The sequence below is a fragment of the Anolis sagrei genome, chromosome 1 (assembly GCF_037176765.1).
Source record: "Anolis sagrei isolate rAnoSag1 chromosome 1, rAnoSag1.mat, whole genome shotgun sequence".
Taxonomy (NCBI): Eukaryota; Metazoa; Chordata; class Lepidosauria; order Squamata; family Dactyloidae; genus Anolis; species Anolis sagrei.
This window is the reverse complement of record NC_090021.1, coordinates 159,818,412-159,838,236: the sequence shown is the minus strand read 5'-3', so window position 1 is coordinate 159,838,236 and position 19,825 is coordinate 159,818,412. Positions and strand designations below refer to the sequence as shown.

The window sequence follows — 19,825 nt, the reverse complement described above, 5'->3', positions numbered from 1 at the left end:
AATGTACCTGTTCTGACTTACATACAAATTCAACTTAAGAACAAACCTACAGAACCTATCTTGTTTCTAACTTGAGCGCTGCCTGTATAAGCCATTCAGGCAGCAAAATGTGTCCTTCCACAACCTATTCAAACTGACAGAAATCCTTACTAACCGCAGAAGAAGGGTATGCCAACTATTCAAGATAGTGTGTTGTTGAGGGGAACCTTTGTACAGGCAGTCCTAGATTTGTAGCCCAAAATGGATTCCCTTCACTAAAGGCTTTACCACTTGGTTCTTTTGATTGATTGTATATAAACAGCCTGTTAGTTGTGAGCTTGGGAAAGACAGTGGCACTAGAATCATAGACTTACTTACTTATTTAGGCGATCCCTCATTGTCCGAGGATGATGGTCCTCCAAGATCGGAGTCCTGGCGGTGGATCTGCAGGTGACTGTGGAGCCCTATTCTTGATCTGCATCTTCTCCCGTAGTGAGGGCATTGGTTTCCAGGTGGAAGACAGTCTCGGTCAGGGTTGGCTTGACAGTGGAGGACCATCACTTCAATGCTGGTGGTCTTTGCTTCTTCCAGCACACTGACGTTTGTCCGCTTGTCTTCCCAAGAGATTTGCAGGATTTTCCGGAGGCAGCGCTGATGGAATCGTTCCAGGAGTTGCATGTGACGTCTGTAGACAGGCATATAGCAGGGTTGGGAGGACAATAGCTTTATAGACAAGCACCTTGGTATCCCTACGGATATCCCGGTCCTCAAACACTCTCTGCTTCATTCGGAAAAATGCTTCACTTGCAGAGCTCAGGCGGTGTTGTATTTCGGTGTCGATGTTGACTTTGGTGGAGAGGTGGCTGCCAGGGTAGCGGAAATGGTCAACATTTTCTAATGTTACACCATTAAGCTCTATCACTGGCATTGGAGAGGGGTTGGCTGGTGTCTGCTAGAATAGCACCTTGGTTTTCTCGATGTTCAATGACAGGCCGAGCTTCTCGTATGCTTCTGCAAAGGCGTTTAGAGTGGCTTGTAGATCTTCTTCTGAATGCGCACAGATGACGTTGTCATCAGCATGTTACAGTTGAAAAAGCAATAGATTTTAATGCTGCAGACTATGATCAGTAATCCCAACTTGCTCAACACAGTGATGACTGGTGATGAGTTCTGGGTTTATGGGTATGACCCCGAACCAAGCTGCAGTCATCACAATGGAAGCATCCAACATCCCCGAGGCAAAAAAAGCACAGCAGGTCCACAGCAATGCCAAAGTCATGCTGACTATCTTCTTTGACTCCAGTGATGTGGCTCATCACGCATACGCACTACACTGCACAACCATCACCAAGGAGTACTACCAAGGGGTTCTGTATCACTTTCATAACACTGTGAAAAGCAAACAGTCAGACTTGTGGGCAGCAAGCCATTGACAGCTCCATCACGATAATACACCTGCTCATTCTTCATAATTGATTCAGAATTTCCTGGCCAAACACAGCAAACTTAGTTTGAAGCTGCTCAATTGACACAGATTTGCAAACTTGTTGTGATAAAGAATCCACACATTGAAGAGAAGCGAAAAGACAAGCACACACACGCCTCCCAAAAAGTTGTGTGATGGTGACAGAGCTTATTCATAGTAATGTTTCTGGGTCTATGAGAGTGACACCAGTTGCTGGGAATAGGTATTTCTTGACCTTTAAGGATGACTCCAGGATATTATTTATTTGTTTGTTTGTTTATTTATTAATAATTTTTATATATCGCCACTCCCCGAAGGCTCAGAGCGGTTCACAATATACACATGTTGTTGTAGTAGAGTCTGTTGGCAATGCTGCAACTGGTAGTAGGAGTGGTAGAGGAGGGAAACGAGTCACCCAGGTGTTAGATGAAGAGCTTTCAAAGATCTTTTGCCTTCTTCAAAACCTGATTTGCTATCTTTTTGGAAGTGATCTTTAATCTGAAGGTGTTGGAACCAGGTTATGTTAGGAAATTCCTTATTTAATTCTTCTTGCATTTTCAGTTTAATTTCCTTTAGTTCTTTCTTCAGAATATCTTTATAGGAATATGTGTTTCCTGATGCTCTCTGGCGACCCCTCTGAAACCCCCTCATCCCGACCCCCAGGTTGAGAAACGCTGTGCTATGAATCCTTGCACCACCTGGCACAAATTCAACAAACAAAAGACAGGAGCATCAAACTATTTTTAAATGTTTTATTTAAAAATAAATAAAATATTATTATTATTATTATTTCTCTCTTATTACCATTACTATAATGTAAAAAGTTACCCTTTGAAGAGATTCAAAATCAACATTGCATGAGAGTTTTCCTACGGCACCTATACAGTTGATTCAGATATTTACATCATCTAATTATTCCACTCTCCGTCAATCCCTTAACAATTAAATATCATAAACCTACATGTAAACATAAAACATTTTTAAAATTCAGAATTTATAACTCAGCATCCAAATTGAGAGTGTTGAAGGCTCCACGTTAAATGCCATGTCTGGATTACCAGACTGAACCATCAGGACCAGTTCAGAAATACATCTATAGAACCTGCTATGTTGAATGCAAGAAACCGACTTTTGAACTATTACCAGTAACTATAATTCCACTTCAGTTTATCTTATCATTTATAAATACACAATGTTCACATCTTTGGTTCAATAAAAATCTAACAAATCTTAAACCTAAACTCTGTTATAAATCTTTAATGTAAGTAAAACTACCAGTAACTATAATTCCACTTCAGTTTATCCTATCACTTAGCCCTAGTGCTTTTGGCACAGGAAACAAACTCTTCCAGTTCTGCAGTTTCAAAGTATAAATACACAACGTTCAATAAAAATCTGATAAATCTTAAACCTAAACTCTGTTATAAATGTTTAATGTAAGTAAAACTGCTTAAATATGATACACAGATATACATAGATTACCACCAAAGGCATCCTAGTCAGATATGACACAGTCTCTTTGGGGTTTTTTTTTCCCATCAGGTGACTTTTCATCAGTCTTCATGGTGAGCAAGACATTTTTTCCTGCCCAATTCCAATAAAGCTGATCACACTCCAGTATACAAAGACAAAAAATAAATGTACAATAGAAAGATGGGGTAAAACAAGAGGGGCTTCTTCGTTTTAAATTCTTCTCCAACTAATAAGGAAGCAGCACTGTCCGCAGCCCAAAAGACTCCCAAAAGTTTTGTCAGAGTAGAAACAACTTCAAATGATCCGACCACCAGAAGCACAGGTGCTATTACAATAAGAGGGAGTAAAAAAAATCCAATCACTCCAAGAACCCGACTGTAAGCGACCTCTCCTCCAAGAACTCTGGCCGGTAGGAAGATGGTCAAGGAACCGAATATCCAAATAGTTATAATCCACCTTGAAGTGTCCATATAGTCCACCTTGAAGTGTCCAAATAGTTATAATCCACCTTGAAGTGTCCATATAATCCACCTTGAAGTGTCCAAATAGTTATAATGCACCTTGAAGTGTCCATATAGTCCACCTTGAAGTGTCCAAATAGTTATAATCCACCTTGAAGTATCCATATAGTTCACCTTGAAGTGTCCAAATAGTTATAATGCACCTTGAAGTGTCCATATAGTTCACCTTGACGTGTCCAAATAGTTATAATCCACCTTGAAGTGTCCATATAATGAGATCATTGAGAAGAACAGGACAACTGCTGGAGGAACCCAAAAGTCAGGATTATCTCTTACTAGTCTATTAAATCCAAAGGAAGGCATAGGCATCAAGACACACCGAATTTTGTAGTATATGTCCTTCAGATCAGACACAGTCTCTTTGTTTTGTTTTAATTTTTCCATCACGTGACTTTTCATCAGTCTTCATGGTGAGCAAGACATTTTTTCCTGCCCAGTTCCAATAAAGCTGATCACACTCCAGTATACAAGGACAAAAAATAAATGTACAATAGAAAGATGGGGTAAAACAAGAGGGGCTTCATCGTTTTGAATTCTTCTCCAACTAATAAGGAAGCAGCACTGTCCGCAGCCCAAAAGACTCCCAAAAGTTTTGTTAGAGTAGAAACAACTTCAAATGATCCGACCACCAGAAGCACAGGTGCTATTACAATAAGAGGGAGTAAAAAATATCCAATCACTCCAAGAACCCGACTGTAAGCGACCTCTCCTCCAAGAACTCTGGCCGGTAGGAAGATGGTCAAGGAACCGAATATCCAAATAGTTATAATCCACCTTGAAGTGTCCATGTAGTCCACCTTGAAATGTCCAAATAGTTATAATCCACCTTGAAGTGTCCATATAACGAGATCATTGAGAAGAACAGGACAACTGCTGGAGGACCCCAAAAGTCAGGATTATCTCTTACTAGTCTATTAAATCCAAAGGAAGGCATAGGCACCAAGACACACTGAATTTTGTAGTAGATGTCCTTCAGATCAATGTCTAACTCCTCCAAGAGAGGGTTATTATCTTCAGGGTCATCATCTTCTACTTCCAAAAGCCAGCCATATCCTCTCTGTCTCAGAATGTAGTTGCTGTAGATTCGTTACCAAATTCACCACTTCCTCCTCCAAGTTGGAGTTTCACATCTGGAGATGCTATTGAACCGCTCAGATCTACTGTCCTTCCTTCTTTTTTCTCTCCTAGAAAGAAAACAAGACTCATATCAGGTAATGCAAGCTTTTTTTCACAAGTTCTCAGCAGCATCTTTGGAGTTAAGCCTGTTGGGATGGAAACATTTACATGACTCTTGGGTAAGGAACATAAGTATTATACTACTGTTTACATTTTTCAATTAAAAAATAAAGAAACTATAGAAATCACTCACAATATAAAACAGCTCTGTTGCTGTAACATTTCTGTATGGTACCAGCGCTGCAGCCAAGCCGGGAGACAAGGAGTGAGGACCCCGTTCCAGAGGAGTCCAATGAGTCCTGGGTGGGGAGCGATGGACAGACCATGGAGCCAGCTGTCCCAGGGGTTCTTCATTCGAGATCTTCGATCACGATATCTGTTGTTGGTCTAAGAGAAACAAAAAGACATGTAAGAACATAATACACAAATACTCCTCCAACTCAACAAAGGACCCAACCCCCACCCAAACAGTTACTTCTCTCCCTGGGGCAGCGGGCTCCATGGTCCGTCCATGCTCCCGTCATCCGACAGGTTGGTAATGGTGACCTGTGAAAGAAAGAGAAGATCAAAGTGATTATTCAGAGACTTTCTCTGAAAGCTTGGCCCCCCCTTCCCCTTGCCAGAAAGACTCTCACTCCTTACCCAGGACTCAAAGGACTCCACCTGAAGGGGGTCCTCAGGCTTGTCATCCGGGCGTGGCTGCGGCACTGGTACCATACAGAAATGCTGTAAAGAAAAAAGAAGAGACATTATTCAAATCCCGATCCCCTCCTCTTCGCAGAAGTACAATCCTCCTGCCTTCCCCTCCTTACCCAAGTCTTCAAATCCAGATCATCGGAGGAGGACTCCTCAATTTCTTCTGGGGGGCTAGAGAAGGAGGGAAAACAGCACAATGTTAGCAACAGATCAAGGGTGCTCACTAAAACACCCGTGAATTAAATTATAACAAGCAGAAAGAAATAAGGAAGGGGGATACCTGAGGGGATAAACCTTGATCGATGTCCTCCTCCTACAACACGAAAAAAGGTCGTCACAGATGTTCCTGATGTTCTGCAAAGGAGAGAGGAGGACAAGGTCAGAGGGAAGAGGACGGAGATGCTTTGGGAGAGCGGCTGTTTTAGGGCCATTGCTCTTCCCATAGCAGCTTCGTTTTTGTGATATACATGATATTTGAAACAATGTACCTTATGAACAACACCAATAATAAAATAATAAAGCTTATTTATATCCTGCCAGGCACAAAATTACAACAAATCATATTTATTTATTTACTTAGAATCATAGAATCAAAGAGTTGGAAGAGACCTCATGGGCCATCCAGTCCAACCCCCTGCCAAGAAGCAGGAATATTGCATTCAAATCACCCCTGACAAATGGCCATCCAGCCTCTGCTTAAAAGCTTCCAAAGAAGGAGCCTCCACCACACTCCGGGGCAGAGAGTTCCACTGCTGAACGGCTCTCACAGTCAGGAAGTTCTTCCTAATGTTCAGATGGAATCTCCTCTCTTGTAGTTTGAAGCCATTGTTCCGCGTCCTAGTCTCCAAGGAAGCAGAAAACAAGCTTGCTCCCTCCTCCCTGTGGCTTCCTCTCATATATTTATACATGGCTATCATATTTCCTCTCAGCCTTCTCTTCTTCAGGCTAAACATGCCCAGTTCCCTAAGCCACTCCTCATAGGGCTTGTTCTCCAGACCCTTGATCATTTTAGTCGCCCTCCTCTGGACACATTCCAGCTTGTCAATATCTCTCTTGAATTGTGGTGCCCAGAATTGGACACAATATTCCAGGTGTGGTCTAACCAAAGCAGAATAGAGGGGTAGCATTACTTCCTTAGATCTAGACACTATGCTCCTATTGATTTAGGCCAAAATCCCATTGGCTTTTTTTGCCGCCACATCACATTGTTGGCTCATGTTTAACTTGTTGTCCACGAGGACTCCAAGATCTTTTTCCCACGTACTGCTCTCGAGCCAGGCGTCCCCCACTTCATATATATACCGCTTTTCTCAGCCCTTAGGCAACTCAAAGCCGTTAACAAAGAGCAAGATTCAATGCAAAACATTACAAAACGAATATGGGACAGATAAAAACAGTAGCATCACAGCAATTAAACATCAATATAGCAATCATTAGCGTCTCATCAGTAAAAACCCTGGATGAGATACGTGGAATATATGGAATATGTTTCTGAGGGAGATGTGTTTCTGGGGGTGGGGGGGGGGGCTAGAAAGGACCAAAAAAACCCATTTAGATTAAACCTTCAATAACTCCCCCCTTCCCCTTTTTGTTATTTTGTTATTCTTTTCTCTATTTTCTGCTTCCCCTCCCCCCCTCCTGCCCCACCAGTGCCAAAGGGTCAAACACAGGGGTCCCCAAACAACGGCCCGCGGGCTGTATGCGGCCCGCCGCGGGCATTTCTCCGGCCCACGTGGCCTGGCCTGGCCTGGCCACACCCACCCGGCGCCACTCTGAAAATTTGGGATACCCTCTGCTCCGGCCGCTCTCCCTGTGTGGAAGGGAGAAGCCTCCCAGCTGCAGAGGACCCAGCTGGGAGGCTTCTCCCTTCCACACAGGAGAGCAGCCGGAGCAGAGGGTGTCCCAAAGTGAAGGAGCGGTGCCAGGTGGGCGTGGTCAGGGAACGCCGGCGTTCCCTGGCCTCGCCCACCCGGCGCCGCTCTGTCAGTTGCGGATGCCCTCTGCTCTGGCTGCTCTACTCTCCGCGGCCACGAGGCCAAGTTTGCAGGTGAACTATAAATCCCAGCAAATACAACCCCCAAATGCCACCAGTGTTCATATTTGGACATATTGAGTATCAGTGCCAAGTTTGGTCCAGATCTATCATTGAGTCATCAGTGATTTATGGAGGCAGGTGAACTACAACTCCAAAACCAAAGGACACTGCCCACCAAACCCTTCCTGTATTTTCTGTTGGTCATGGGAGAACTGTGTGCCAAGTTTGGTTCAATTCCATCGTTGATGGGGTTCAGAATGCCCTTTGATTGTAGGTGAACTATAAATCCCAGCAACTACAACTCCCAAATAACAAGATTCTATTTTCCCCAAACTCCACCAGTGTTCAAATTTGGGCATATTGAGTATTTGTGCCAAGTTTGATCCCGATCCATCATTGTTTGAGTCCACAATGATCTCTGAATGTAGGTGAACTACAACTCCAAAACGAAAGGACACTGCCCACCAAACCCTTCCAGTATTTTCAGTTTGTCATGGGAGAAATGTGTGCCAAGTTTGGTTCAATTCCATTGTTGGTGGGGTTCGAAATGCTCTGTATTGTAGTTGAACTATACATTCCAGCAACTACAACTCCCAAATGACAAAATCAATGTTTGAGTGAAGGACATACATTAGGTTGTTAGGTGTCTTGTGCCCAAATTTGGTGTCAATTCGTCCAGTGGTTTTTGAGTTCTGTTAATCCCACAAACGAACATTACATTTTTATTTATATAGATATAGATATAGATATTCAGTACAGATGCTTGGTTGTTACAATGATGGTTATTGATTATTCTCTTATGAAGATGTTACTTTAAAAATAGTTTTTCTGTGACTTTTATTTATATATTTCCTCAGCCTTTCCTTCACAAAAGGCTTTTATAATATTACTCCTAAAAACCGATTTCTAAAAAAAACCCCTACACTCCTTAACTGGACGTTGAAATCCTGACTACTCTGCACTTCAAAACCTCTCCATGACTAACTCCGAGCTCCTCGACACCCGCTAAGTGAGAATGAATGTTAAGTTGGCCATTCTTGACTCCGCCCATCTCTCGTACCTCAGCACCTGCTCATTTGCATCTGGCCAATCAGGCCTCTCCTATGCAAATAGCTCCTCCCCTGGTTCTGCTGCACGATGAGAGCCACAAAAGGTCTGCCTAACTTTCTGGTTTTCCAAAATGGCAGCTTACACACTAATAATAATAATAATAATAATAATAATAATAATAATAACAACACCCCGCTACCATCTCCCCAAGGGACTCGGTGTGGCTTACATGAGGCCGAGGCCGAACACAACAATACAAGCAAAAATCACAACAATACAAGCAATTAAAATAAAAACATAAACAATAAACATATAACATTATCAATAAAACATACAATTAAAAACTGTGGGAAGGCCAAATGTAAAATTAAAATTGGAAAGAGTGCTGAAACATGGACGAAAAGGTGATAGTGGCATTTGTGGAAAGACATACGAGCAGACCTAAAAATGTAAAGTGCTTTAGAGGGACAAAGTGCTTGTTGTTGTTCATTCGTTCAGTCGTCTCTGACTCTTCGTGACCTCACGGACCAGCCCACGCCAGAGCTCCCTGTCGGCTGTCACCACCCCCAGCTCCCTCAAGGTCAGTCCAGTCACTTCAAGGATGCCATCCATCCATCTTGCCCTTAGTCGGCCTCTCTTCCTTTTGCCTTCCACTTTCCCCAGCATAATTGTCTTCTCTAGGCTCTCCTGTCTCCTCATGATGTGGCCAAAGTATTTCAGCTGTGTCTCTAGTATCCTTCCCTCCAGTGAGCAGTCAGGCTTTTTTTCCTGGAGGATGGACTGGTTGGATCTTCTCGCAGTCCAAGGCACTCTCAGCACTTTCCTCCAACACCACAGCTCAAAAGCATCGATCTTCCTTTGCTCAGCCTTCCCTAAGGTCCAGCTCTCACATCCGTAGGTTACTACGGGGAATACCATGGCTTTGACTATGCGGATCTTTGTTGCCAGTGTGATGTCTCTACTCTTTACTATTTTATCGAGATTGGACATTGCTCTCCTCCCAAGAAGTAAGCGTCTTCTGATTTCCTGGCCACAGTCTGCATCTGCAGTAATCTTTGCACCTAGAAATACAAAGTCTGTCACGGCCTCCACATTTTCTCCCTCTATTTCCCAGTTGTCAATCATTCTTGTTGCCATAATCTTGGTTTTTTTGATGTTTAGCTGCAACCCAGCTTTTGCGCTTTCTTCTTTCACCTTGATTAGAAGGCTCCTCAGCTCCTCCTCGCTTTCGGCCATCAGAGTGATGTCATCTGCATATCTGAGGTTGTTAATGTTTCTTCCAGCAATTTTCACCCCAGCTTTGCATTCATCCAGCCCCGCACATCGCATGATGTGTTCTGCATACAAGTTAAAAAGGTTGGGTGAGAGGATGCAGCCTTGCCGTACGCCTTTCCCAATCTTGAACCAGTCTGTTGTTCTGTGGTCAGTTCTGACTGTTGCGACTTGGTCATTGTACAGATTCCTCAGGAGAGAGACAAGGTGGCTGTTGCAATCCAGAGCAAGGAACGAGGCCCTAAGATAACTATCCACCACACTTGGCTGTGAAAAACAATCTTTTTTTATTGAAGAAAAATGGTTACAAAATAAAGGAAAAATGCAAGTCAAAAGCCACAGCAAAATCAGCAAACATGAATTTAAATGGACAAAGCAAAACCAAAAGCCTCACTGGGAAAATACTGGAATCTGTTAGCAATCCACTAACCGTACTTGATATCCTAGAAATCTTCCCAAACTATGGCCAGGGAACCGGGAGAACTGCCAAGGTCTTCATCAATTCTGAAACGATGCCTGAACTGAGGCAATCAGCCTGGCATATTGCAATTAAAACTCAAGAATCGGTTCCGTGAACCGCCCTTCTGTTTTGAAGCCAATGTTTTTAATTCTTGAATTCGGGAGGATCGACGCAAACTGAGTGTTTTACTTCTGTCTTCCCAAATTTGGCCCCTTCTGTTGTCATTACAGTTAACAGGTGCAGAAGGGAGGGAAAGTTCAAGGTCTCCCTCTGAAACATTCTCAGGAACACTGGTACTTTCATTTTCCAAATCTACAGAAGTTCCTTCCTCACTAATTTCAGGAACATTGGCATTTTCCAAACCTACAGCAGTTTCTTCCTCACTAATTTCAGGAGCATTGACATCAAAAGGTACATTTCCACTAGCATCAGTAAATATACTTTCATTAGCATCAGGAGGAACAAACAGAGAATCAGGTTCAAGTTCAAACTCAGGCTGAACCCCAACAGTGGCTTGGTATGCCCATCCCACCAAGAACTTGCCACAGTTTATTATGATCCACACAGTCAAAGGCTTTAGAGTAGTCAGTGAAGCAGAAATAGATGAAACTCCCTGCCTTTCTCCATTATCCAGCGGATATTGGCAATCTGGTCTCTCATTCCTCTGCCTTTTCTAAACCCAGCTTGTACATCTGGCAACTCTCGCTCCATGTATTGCTGGAGTCTTCCTTGCAGGATCTTGAGCATTACCTTACTGGCATGAGAAATAAGGGCCACTGTACGGAAGTTGGAGCAGTCTTTCGCATTTCCCTTTTTTGTATGGGGATGTAAGTTGATTTTTTCCAGTCTGATGGCCATTCTTGTGTTTTCCATATTTGCTGGCAAATGGCATGCATCACCTTGACAGCATCATCTTTTAAGATTTTAAACAGTTCAGCTGGGATCCCGTCGTCTCCTGCTGCCTTGTTGTTAGCAATGCTTCTTAAGGCCCATTCAACCTCACTCCTCAGGATGTCTGGTACTAATTCATTCACCACACCGTCAAAGCTATCCTCAATATTATTATCCTTCCTATACAGATCTTCTGTATAGTCTCGCCACCTTCTCTTGATCTCTTCAGCTTCTGTTAGGTCCCTGCCATCTTTGTTTCTTATCATACCAATTTTTGCCTGAAATTTACCTCCAGTGTTTCTAATTTTCTGAAAGAGGTCTCTTGTCCTTCCTATTCTGTTGTCTTCTTCCACTTCCATGCATTGTTTGTTTAAAAATAGTTCCTTATCTCTTCTAGCTAACCTCTGGAATTGCGCATTTAACTGGGCATATCTCCCCTTATTATCACGGTTTCCTTTTGCTTTCCTCCTTTCTTGGGCTACTTCCAGTGTCTCAGCAGACAACCATTTTGCCTTCTTGGTTTTCTTTTTCTTTGGGACGTACTTTGTTGCCGCCTCCTGAACAATGTCGCGGACTTCTGTCCATAGTTCTTCTGGGACTCTGTTTACTAAATCTAGTCCTTCAAATCTGTTCTTCACTTCCACTGTATATTCGCTAGGAATGTTAGTGAGATCATATCTAACTGGTCTGTGTATTTTCCCTGATCTCTTTAGTTTTATTCTAAATTGAGCAATAAGAAGTTCGTGATCTGAGCTGTAGTCAGCCCCAGGTCTTGTTTTCACCGACTGGATGGATGTCCGCCACCTTTGGCTGCAAAGGATGTAGTCAATCTGATTTCGGTGTTGACCATCTGGTGAAGTCCATGTATAAAGCCGTCTTTTAGGTTGCTGGAAGAGAGTGTTTGTTATACACAGCGAGTTTTCCTGGCAAAATTCTATCAGCCTGCGTCCCGCTTCATTTTGTTCTCCCAGACCATGCTTGCCTGTGATCCCAGTTGTCATTTGACTTCCCACCTTGGCATTCCAGTCTCCTGTAATGAAAATAATGTCTCTTTTTGGTGTATTATCCAGTAGGTCCTGCAGATCCTCATAGAACTGATCTACTTCTGCTTCTTCAGCAGCTGTGGTTGGGGCATATATTTGGATCACTGTAATGTTGAAAGGCTTTCCTTGCACCCGAATTGAGATCATTCTGTCATTTTTGGGTTGTATCCAAGCACTGCGTTAGCGAATTTCTTATTAATTATGAAGGCTACTCCATTTCTTCTCTGTTCCTCTTGTCCACAGTAGTAGATCTGGTGGTCATCTGATGTGAAGTGGCCCATTCCAGTCCATTTCAGTTCACTGACCCCCAGAATGTCTATCTTTAGTCTTGACATCTCACCAATAACAACATCCAATTTGCCCTGGCTCATAGATCTTACATTCCAGGTTCCTATGGTGTGTTGATCTTTGGAGCATTGGATTCGTCGTTCACCTCCAGTACCGTCGGCCGCTAGCCTTCCTTTCAGCTTTGAGCTAGCTGCGTCATCACATTTGGGGCTAGTTGAACTTATCCTCTGCTCCTCCCCAGTAGCATTTTGGCCATCTTCCGACCTGGGAGTCCCATCTTCCAATGGCATACCGACATATCTCTGGTTGTACTGGTCCATTTAGTTTTCTTGGCAAGGATACTGGGGTGGTTTGCCGTTGCCTTCCCCAGGGATCACGCTTGGTCTGACCTCTCTGCCACAACCGTCCGGTCTTGGGTGGCCCTTCACGGTTTCGCTCAACACCCCACTACCATCTCCCCAAGGGACTCAGTGAGGCTTACATGAGGCCGAGCCCGAACACAACAATACAAGCAAAAATCACAACAATACAAGCAATTAAAAAAAAACATAAACAATAAACATATAACATTATCAATAAAACATACAATTAAAAACTGTGGGAAGGCCAAATGTAAAATTAAAATTGGAAAGAGTGCTGAAACATGGACGAAAAGGTGATAGTGGCATTTGTGGAAAGACATACGAGCAGACCTAAAAATGTAAAGTGTTTTAGAGGGACAAAGTGCTAAGGGATCATTATTCCGGGAAGGCACACTGGAACAACCCTTTAGTCACATATCAATTTTCCCAGGTAAGTCACATTTGTCACACAGCACGTAGGAAGAAAAATAGAGAAGAAAGGAAAGGAAGAGATAAAAAGGAGGGAAAGAAAGTAATGGAGAAGGGGAGGAAGAAAGAAGGGAAGGAGTGGAAAAGGAGGAAGAAAGAAAAGAAGGAAGAGAGGAAGAAAAGAAAGAAAGGAAAAGAAGAACAGAAATAAAAAGAAGGAAACGGGGACAGGAGGAATGAATGAAAAAGTAGGGAAGGAAGGAAAGAAAGAGAAAGGAAGGACCAGAATGGTATGGGAGAAAGAAAGAGAAAAAGGAGGGTTATTTCAGGACAGGAGCCATGACCAAAGCAGAAGAGAGTGGGACTCTGATTTTACTGAACTGCGAAAGTAGGCTCCTCTGGCTTGGGCTGGGATGGCATTAGCCTTGCCCATCGTAGCGCTATGACCCACAACTCTCCCCCCGCCCCTCTTTCCTGCGGTGGGCAGTGCGCCTGGCTAAGAGTGGGGGCTTTGTGGGGGCCGGGACGGTGGAGTACCTCTACGCAGAAGGAGGGGCTCCTTACTTCCTGGAGCTGAACCCCCGCCTCCAGGTGGAGCACCCCTGCACTGAGATGGTGGCCGACGTCAACCTCCCGGCAGCACAGCTCCAGGTGCCCATCAGCAGCATGATTGTTGTTGTTGTTGTTGTTATTAGCTATGATTAAACCAGGGTGTTGTTGCTGTTTTATTGTTATAATTATCATCATGATCATTATTGTTAATGACTGCTATGATTAAACCAGGCTTTAACTGCTATTATTATTGTTATTATGGAGCCCCTGGTGGCGCAGTGGGTTAAACCCCTGTGCCGGCAGGACTGCAGACCGACAGGTTGCAGGTTCGAATCCGGGGAGAGGCGGATGAGCTCCCTCTATCATGCGGGGACATGAGAGAAGCCTCCCACAAGGAAATTATTACGAAATAATTACAAAAAATTGTTTTGAATCTTAATTACTCCTCTCACTATTCCTGCATGGCTCAATATTGGATCGTAAGCTAATTTAAATACGAATTAATAACAAATTACGAAATTAACGAACGAAACCGCCCAAGCCTAGGTCAAACACTTACTCTGAGAAGTCTCCTCAGAGCCATATTTCCAGATACAGCTGAGAAGTACCAACAAAATGATACACAAATTTCTGAAAATGATCTGAAAACGAATCATCTACTGGACTTCAACTCAGTGACGGAATGGTTGGGAACTGCATTCTTATGGCAACGGTGGAACACGAGGCTCCAGGGAAGCCATGGGCCCTTTCCATTGGAATCCATACCAAGAGGGCAGTTGCCCAACAAGATTTGAAATGAGTAGTATTTATTTCCTGCACTTATATACTGCCTTTCTCACCCCTGGGAGGACTCAAAGCGGTGTACATCAAGTAATGGCAAGATTCAATGCCAATGTATATACAAAACCAAGCATAATAACTAAAATGATAACATATGGCTATAAATTAAACCAGTTCAAATCATATTAAACATAGAACATAAACAGACATTTAGGCAATTAAAACATAGAATCCATAAATTAAAGAACTATTAAAAGAAATAAGACTCCAATATATTATATATTGCCTGCAAAATCAAGATCCAAAGATTTCTTGGGAGAAAAAAGTCTCCAACCATTTGTGGAAAAACATTTAAAGGATGCCTGGATCCCTGTCTGGGAACGGGAAGGGATTTCCAGAGCTGGAACAGCCACTGGGAAGGCCCTCTTCCATGTTCCCACCAAATGGGCCCATCAGTTCCAAGGACATGTTTAGTTATATCATGCAAACGTAAATGGAAAGGTCTAATCTACCGTTGTCTCTGTTGGGCAGACTCACCATTGTCCAAGGCCACCTTTCACCTATATTTGTGTTCTCGTTTCAAGCCATTCCAGTATCAATCCTGAAGTCAAATTTGGCAAAATGACAAAAACTCACAGAAAAGTTGGTAAAAGCTTCATAAATAGTACAAATTATAGTCAAACCTCATGGGGAGCCCCCGGTGGCGCAGTGGGTTAAACCCCTGTGCCGGCAGGACAGGTCACAGGTTCGAATACGGGGAGAGGCGGATGAGCTCCCTCTATCAGTTCCAGCTCCTCATGAGGGGACATGAGAGAAGACTCCCACAAGGATGATAAAACATCAAATCATCCGGGTGTCCCCTGGGCAATGTCCTTGCAGACGGCCAATTCTCTCACACCAGAAGCGACCTGCAGTTTCTCAAGTTGCTCCTGACACGACAATAAATAAATAAATGGGGAAGTTAAATTCTACCCAATTTAAAGCAATATTAGAATATATTTGAATTGGTCCCCAAATTTTGGTGGGGACGAGGGACAGGGCCTTCTCAGCAGTGGCCCCCTGTCTGTGGAATTCCCTCCCCAGGGACATCACACTGGCCCCCTCCCTCCTGTCTTTTAGAAGGAAACTCAAGACTTGGCTATGGGACCAAGCGTTCGACCATTGAATAGCAGCAATGTGAGAAGAAGATTTAAGCAACGCATGATAATGAATTGACCCGGACCTGGATTTGGATTTTAACTGGCATGTTTTAACTAACTGTTTTAATTAACTGTTTAACAAATTTATTTATTTATTTATTTGGGGGGACTCAGGGCGGCTTACAAAGGCACAAATTCGATGCCTAATAATTACAACATACAATGCGATATACAATACACAAATTTAACACATAATATCACAGTTATGGACCCCCCCCCCCCCGGTGGCGCAGTGGGTTAAAGCACTGAGCTGCTGGTGCAGCAGCAAACTCCCTGGCAGTTAAAGTGGTAGCAAACTGTTCTGATACAGCTGTACCAGGAGCTCCAACTTTATTTGCTTTGTATTAAATGTTGGTTGCAGTCCTGGGTTTCAGGGACTCTGCAGAAAGGTGGCTTCCTTTGGTTGCAGTCATAGGACAAGTCACCTGTCCATCATCGTTACGTTTTGGTCCCGCCCCTTGCTCAGGGCAATTGGGAAGGGAAGGGAGCCATTTTTTAGTTATTCTCAGCAAGGAAAGCTATGTACAGGACGTGTGCAAGCTTCCGCTGTATGAAAGCTTCAACTCTTAAGATGTTCCAGGGGAAAATAGTCTTAAGAGCAAACCAGAGAACTCCAGGGAAGCCTCCCCAAAGCTTTGAGGACCTTCCGGGGGAGAACAGTCTTAAGAGTCTCCAAATAATTTCCAGGAAAACAGCCCTAAAGACCAAAGAAATCCAGCTGGAGAGTCTACTGCCTTACTGGTAGGTCCACTCAGCGTTCGAGACGCAGTTCGACCCGGTAGCGGAGCCCACATCAGTAAGGGTTAGATTACAGTCAGCCTAGGAGAAGTTAAAAAGGAGACTTTCCTCTAAAGAAGAAGTTATTGAAAACAGTTGCCTGTCCTTCGTGGGCAAGAGTAGGAATTCATCAGTTGCCTCAAAGCTTGGAATCATTTGCTTAACTTTACTGAAGACAAGAGAAGTTTCTGTTTGATTGTTCATTAATAAAAGACTTCGTTGTACTTCATGGTTTCAACATAGGCGACTAAACGAGCCATTCAATAAAGACAAAAAAGAAGGATTTGAAAATAGAGAAAAACAATGGGAAAGGATTATGGTAGCGGGAAAAAAAGGAATCACAAAACTATACAAAATTCTACTAAGCTGGAAAACGGAAAGAAATAGTATAAATAGTTACATCACAAAATGGACAGCCAATCTAGGCCACACCATAGGAATACCAGAATGGGAAAAAATATGGATGACAAAATTAAAATGGATCAACTCCTACAGCTTAAGAGGAAATTGGATTAAAATGATGTTCCAATGGTACTTAACACCAAGTAAGTTAGCAAGGTACTATAAAAATGTAACTGAAGGATGCTGGAAGTGCAAGGACAAGAAAGGCACCTTTTTCCATCTCTGGTGGACCTGCGAGAAAGTAAAAAAATTCTGGACGGAAATACATGGAATAATAACCAAAATCTTGGAATTAAGAATAGAAAAGAAAGCGGAGTATTATTTACTAGGAATCTTTGACTTTGAGTTGGACAAGAATAAAGACAAGCTCTTTTTCCACATGGCAACTGCAGCAAGATTAGTTTTAGCAAACAAGTGGAAAAATGAGGAAATTCCAAAGTTAGACGATTGGAGACTAAAATTAATGGATATAATGAACTTGGACACATTGACGCAACATATAAGAACCAAACAGATGACAGGAGGTAGCAAAACAGACTGGCCTCCAATCAGGAAATATTTAGAAGGCAATTAAGAACAGAAATGGTGAATGGGAAAAAATAAAAGAAGACAGAAGACAAATACAGCGGAGGACAATACTAGGTTAAAGGTAAAGGTTAAGTCCAGTCATGTCTGACTCTGGGGTGTGGTGCTCATCTTCATTTCTAAGCCGAAGAGCCGGCATTGTCCGTAGACACCTCCGAAGTCATGTGGCCGGCATGACTGCATGGAGCGCCGTTACCTTCCCGTCGGAGTGGTACCTATTGATCTACTCACATTTGCATGTTTTCGAACTGCTAGGTTGGCAGAAGCTAGGGCTGACAACGGAAGCTCACGCCGCTCCCCGGAATCGAACCTGCGACCTTTCGATCAACAAGCTCAGCAGCTCAGTGCTTTAACCCACTGCGCCACCAAGGGCTCCTAGGACAACACTAATACTAACAAATCTATGGGGGGACATAATGAGTAAATAAAAATACTAATACACTTCACGTCCCACTCTCCAAACCACGCACAACCTCCCCCCCCATTTTCCCTTAGATGAGTTCTACCCTACTCTTCCCGAACTCCCGTTCACCCCCCCACACACACTCCAGCAGATAGTTACCTTACCCGACCCCTTCGCCCTCACCTCCCTTTACCTCTTTGTTTTTAATGCATAACCAATATGTCAATGATTAACACCTTATTGATGTATTGCTACTAGAAAACCTCAATAATATAGATATAGATATAGATGGGAGCCCCCGGTGGCGCAGTGGGTTAAAGCACTGAGCTGCTGAGCTTGTTGATCGAAAGGTCGCAGGTTCGATTCCGGGGAGCGGCGTGAGCTTCTGCTGTCAGCCCTAGCTTCTACCAACCTAGCAGTTCGAAAACATGCAAATGTGAGTAGATCAATAGGTACCGCTCCAGTGGGAAGGTAACAGCGCTCCATGCAGTCATGCCAGCCACATGACCTTGGAGGTGTCTACGGACAACGCTGGCTCTTCGGCTTAGAAATGGAAATGAGCACCACACCCCAGAGTCAGACATGACTGGACTTAATGTCAGGGGACTACCTTTACCTATATATATATAGATAGATAGATAGATAGATAGATAGATAGATAGATAGATAGACTTTGTTGTACTTCACAAGCCATCTAAAGACTATTTGTGGTGGAAAACCTCTGAGAACTTCTCTTTGGGCCCCCTGGCTTCCCGCTGGGCAAAGGTTGCATGTCCTGTTCTAAAGAAAATTCTTTACAGGCCCAGCGTGCAACAGAACAAACTGCATTGTCGAAGGCTTTCATGGCTGGAATCACTCAGTTCTTGTGGGTTTTTTTGGGCTATATGGCCATGTTCTAGAGGCATTTCTCCTGACGTTTCGCCTGCATCTATGACGCCACCTCTGAGGATGCTTGCCATAGATCCAGGCAAAACGTCAGGAGAAATGCCTCTAGAACATGGCCATATAGCCCGAAAAAATCCACAAGAACTGAGAGAACAAATTGCATTCATTCTCCAGAGTAGGATGTACCCCTAGTTTCCTTGCCTGGCATCTTTCACCAGTTCCTTTCTCTCTCTCGATGTTCTTATGTTCCTGGAAGCAGTCAGGATTTAGGGAGAGATTGCTCTGTTCTGTAATTCTATCAGCATTTCCCGTGGAACGTGCCTCCATTAGCAAGCAGTTCAACATTTCTAGACTAGACCCAGGGGCATCAAGTAACTAGTGGAAACCCGAGGCTGATTTCCTCCAATCATTTATCTCACAAAGCCAAATGTAATTTTGCAAGGAAGAAGGTTGCTTCTTTCATATTTTGATTTTCTTGCTTGACATAGGAAAGAAAAGCACTACATTTAAGTAAATAGAAGCATGTATTGTTTCTGGCAAGGGTATCATATGAGCTTTGCTCCCAGTTGGTAATTTTCAGGATAAGAGCATTCGTTTGCTTGCGGGGAAGAGATGTGGAGAGGAAGAGCAGGTGAGGTCCAAAATGCCATCTTGAGAATGAGAAAAATCAGTTGGAAGAAATCAGTGCTTGTGCCTGTAAAATGCTGCATGTTCCTTTTATTGGGACAGCAGGAGGTAAAGCCTAGTAGTTTTGAGTAATAGGGCTATTCCAATAGTAAAACAAATGAAAACAAAGGGTATTTGTTAACCATACAGCTCCAATAGTACATTGTGGGATTTGGGTTGGTTTTTGTTTTGTTTTTCCAGCTCTGCAGGGCGTCTGCTGATGAAAATGAATCAGAAAAAGGAGGAGGTAATTACTGGCTTCATAATGTTGTAAGATTTCAAAGCGCTTTAGCAGGGCAGGGATTGCCAAGGAAACCTAGCCTGCTTGCACAGAGCTCCTGTTATACTAAAAAGAGAGTAGTTGTACATTTGTTTTATTTGGGGGGGAGGAAGCAGCAAAATACCAAGCATGTACTATATCACATCCAGCCTGATAATCCCAGCACATTAGCCTTTT

At 43.3% G+C, this 19,825-nt stretch overlaps 1 pseudogene; it reads right to left on the bottom strand.

The window, feature by feature from the left end:
* Positions 1-2,724: 2,724 nt before the first annotated feature.
* On the bottom strand, positions 2,725-4,940 carry LOC137095857 (protein YIPF4-like; annotated as a pseudogene).
* Between the last annotated feature and the right edge of the window lie 14,885 nt (positions 4,941-19,825).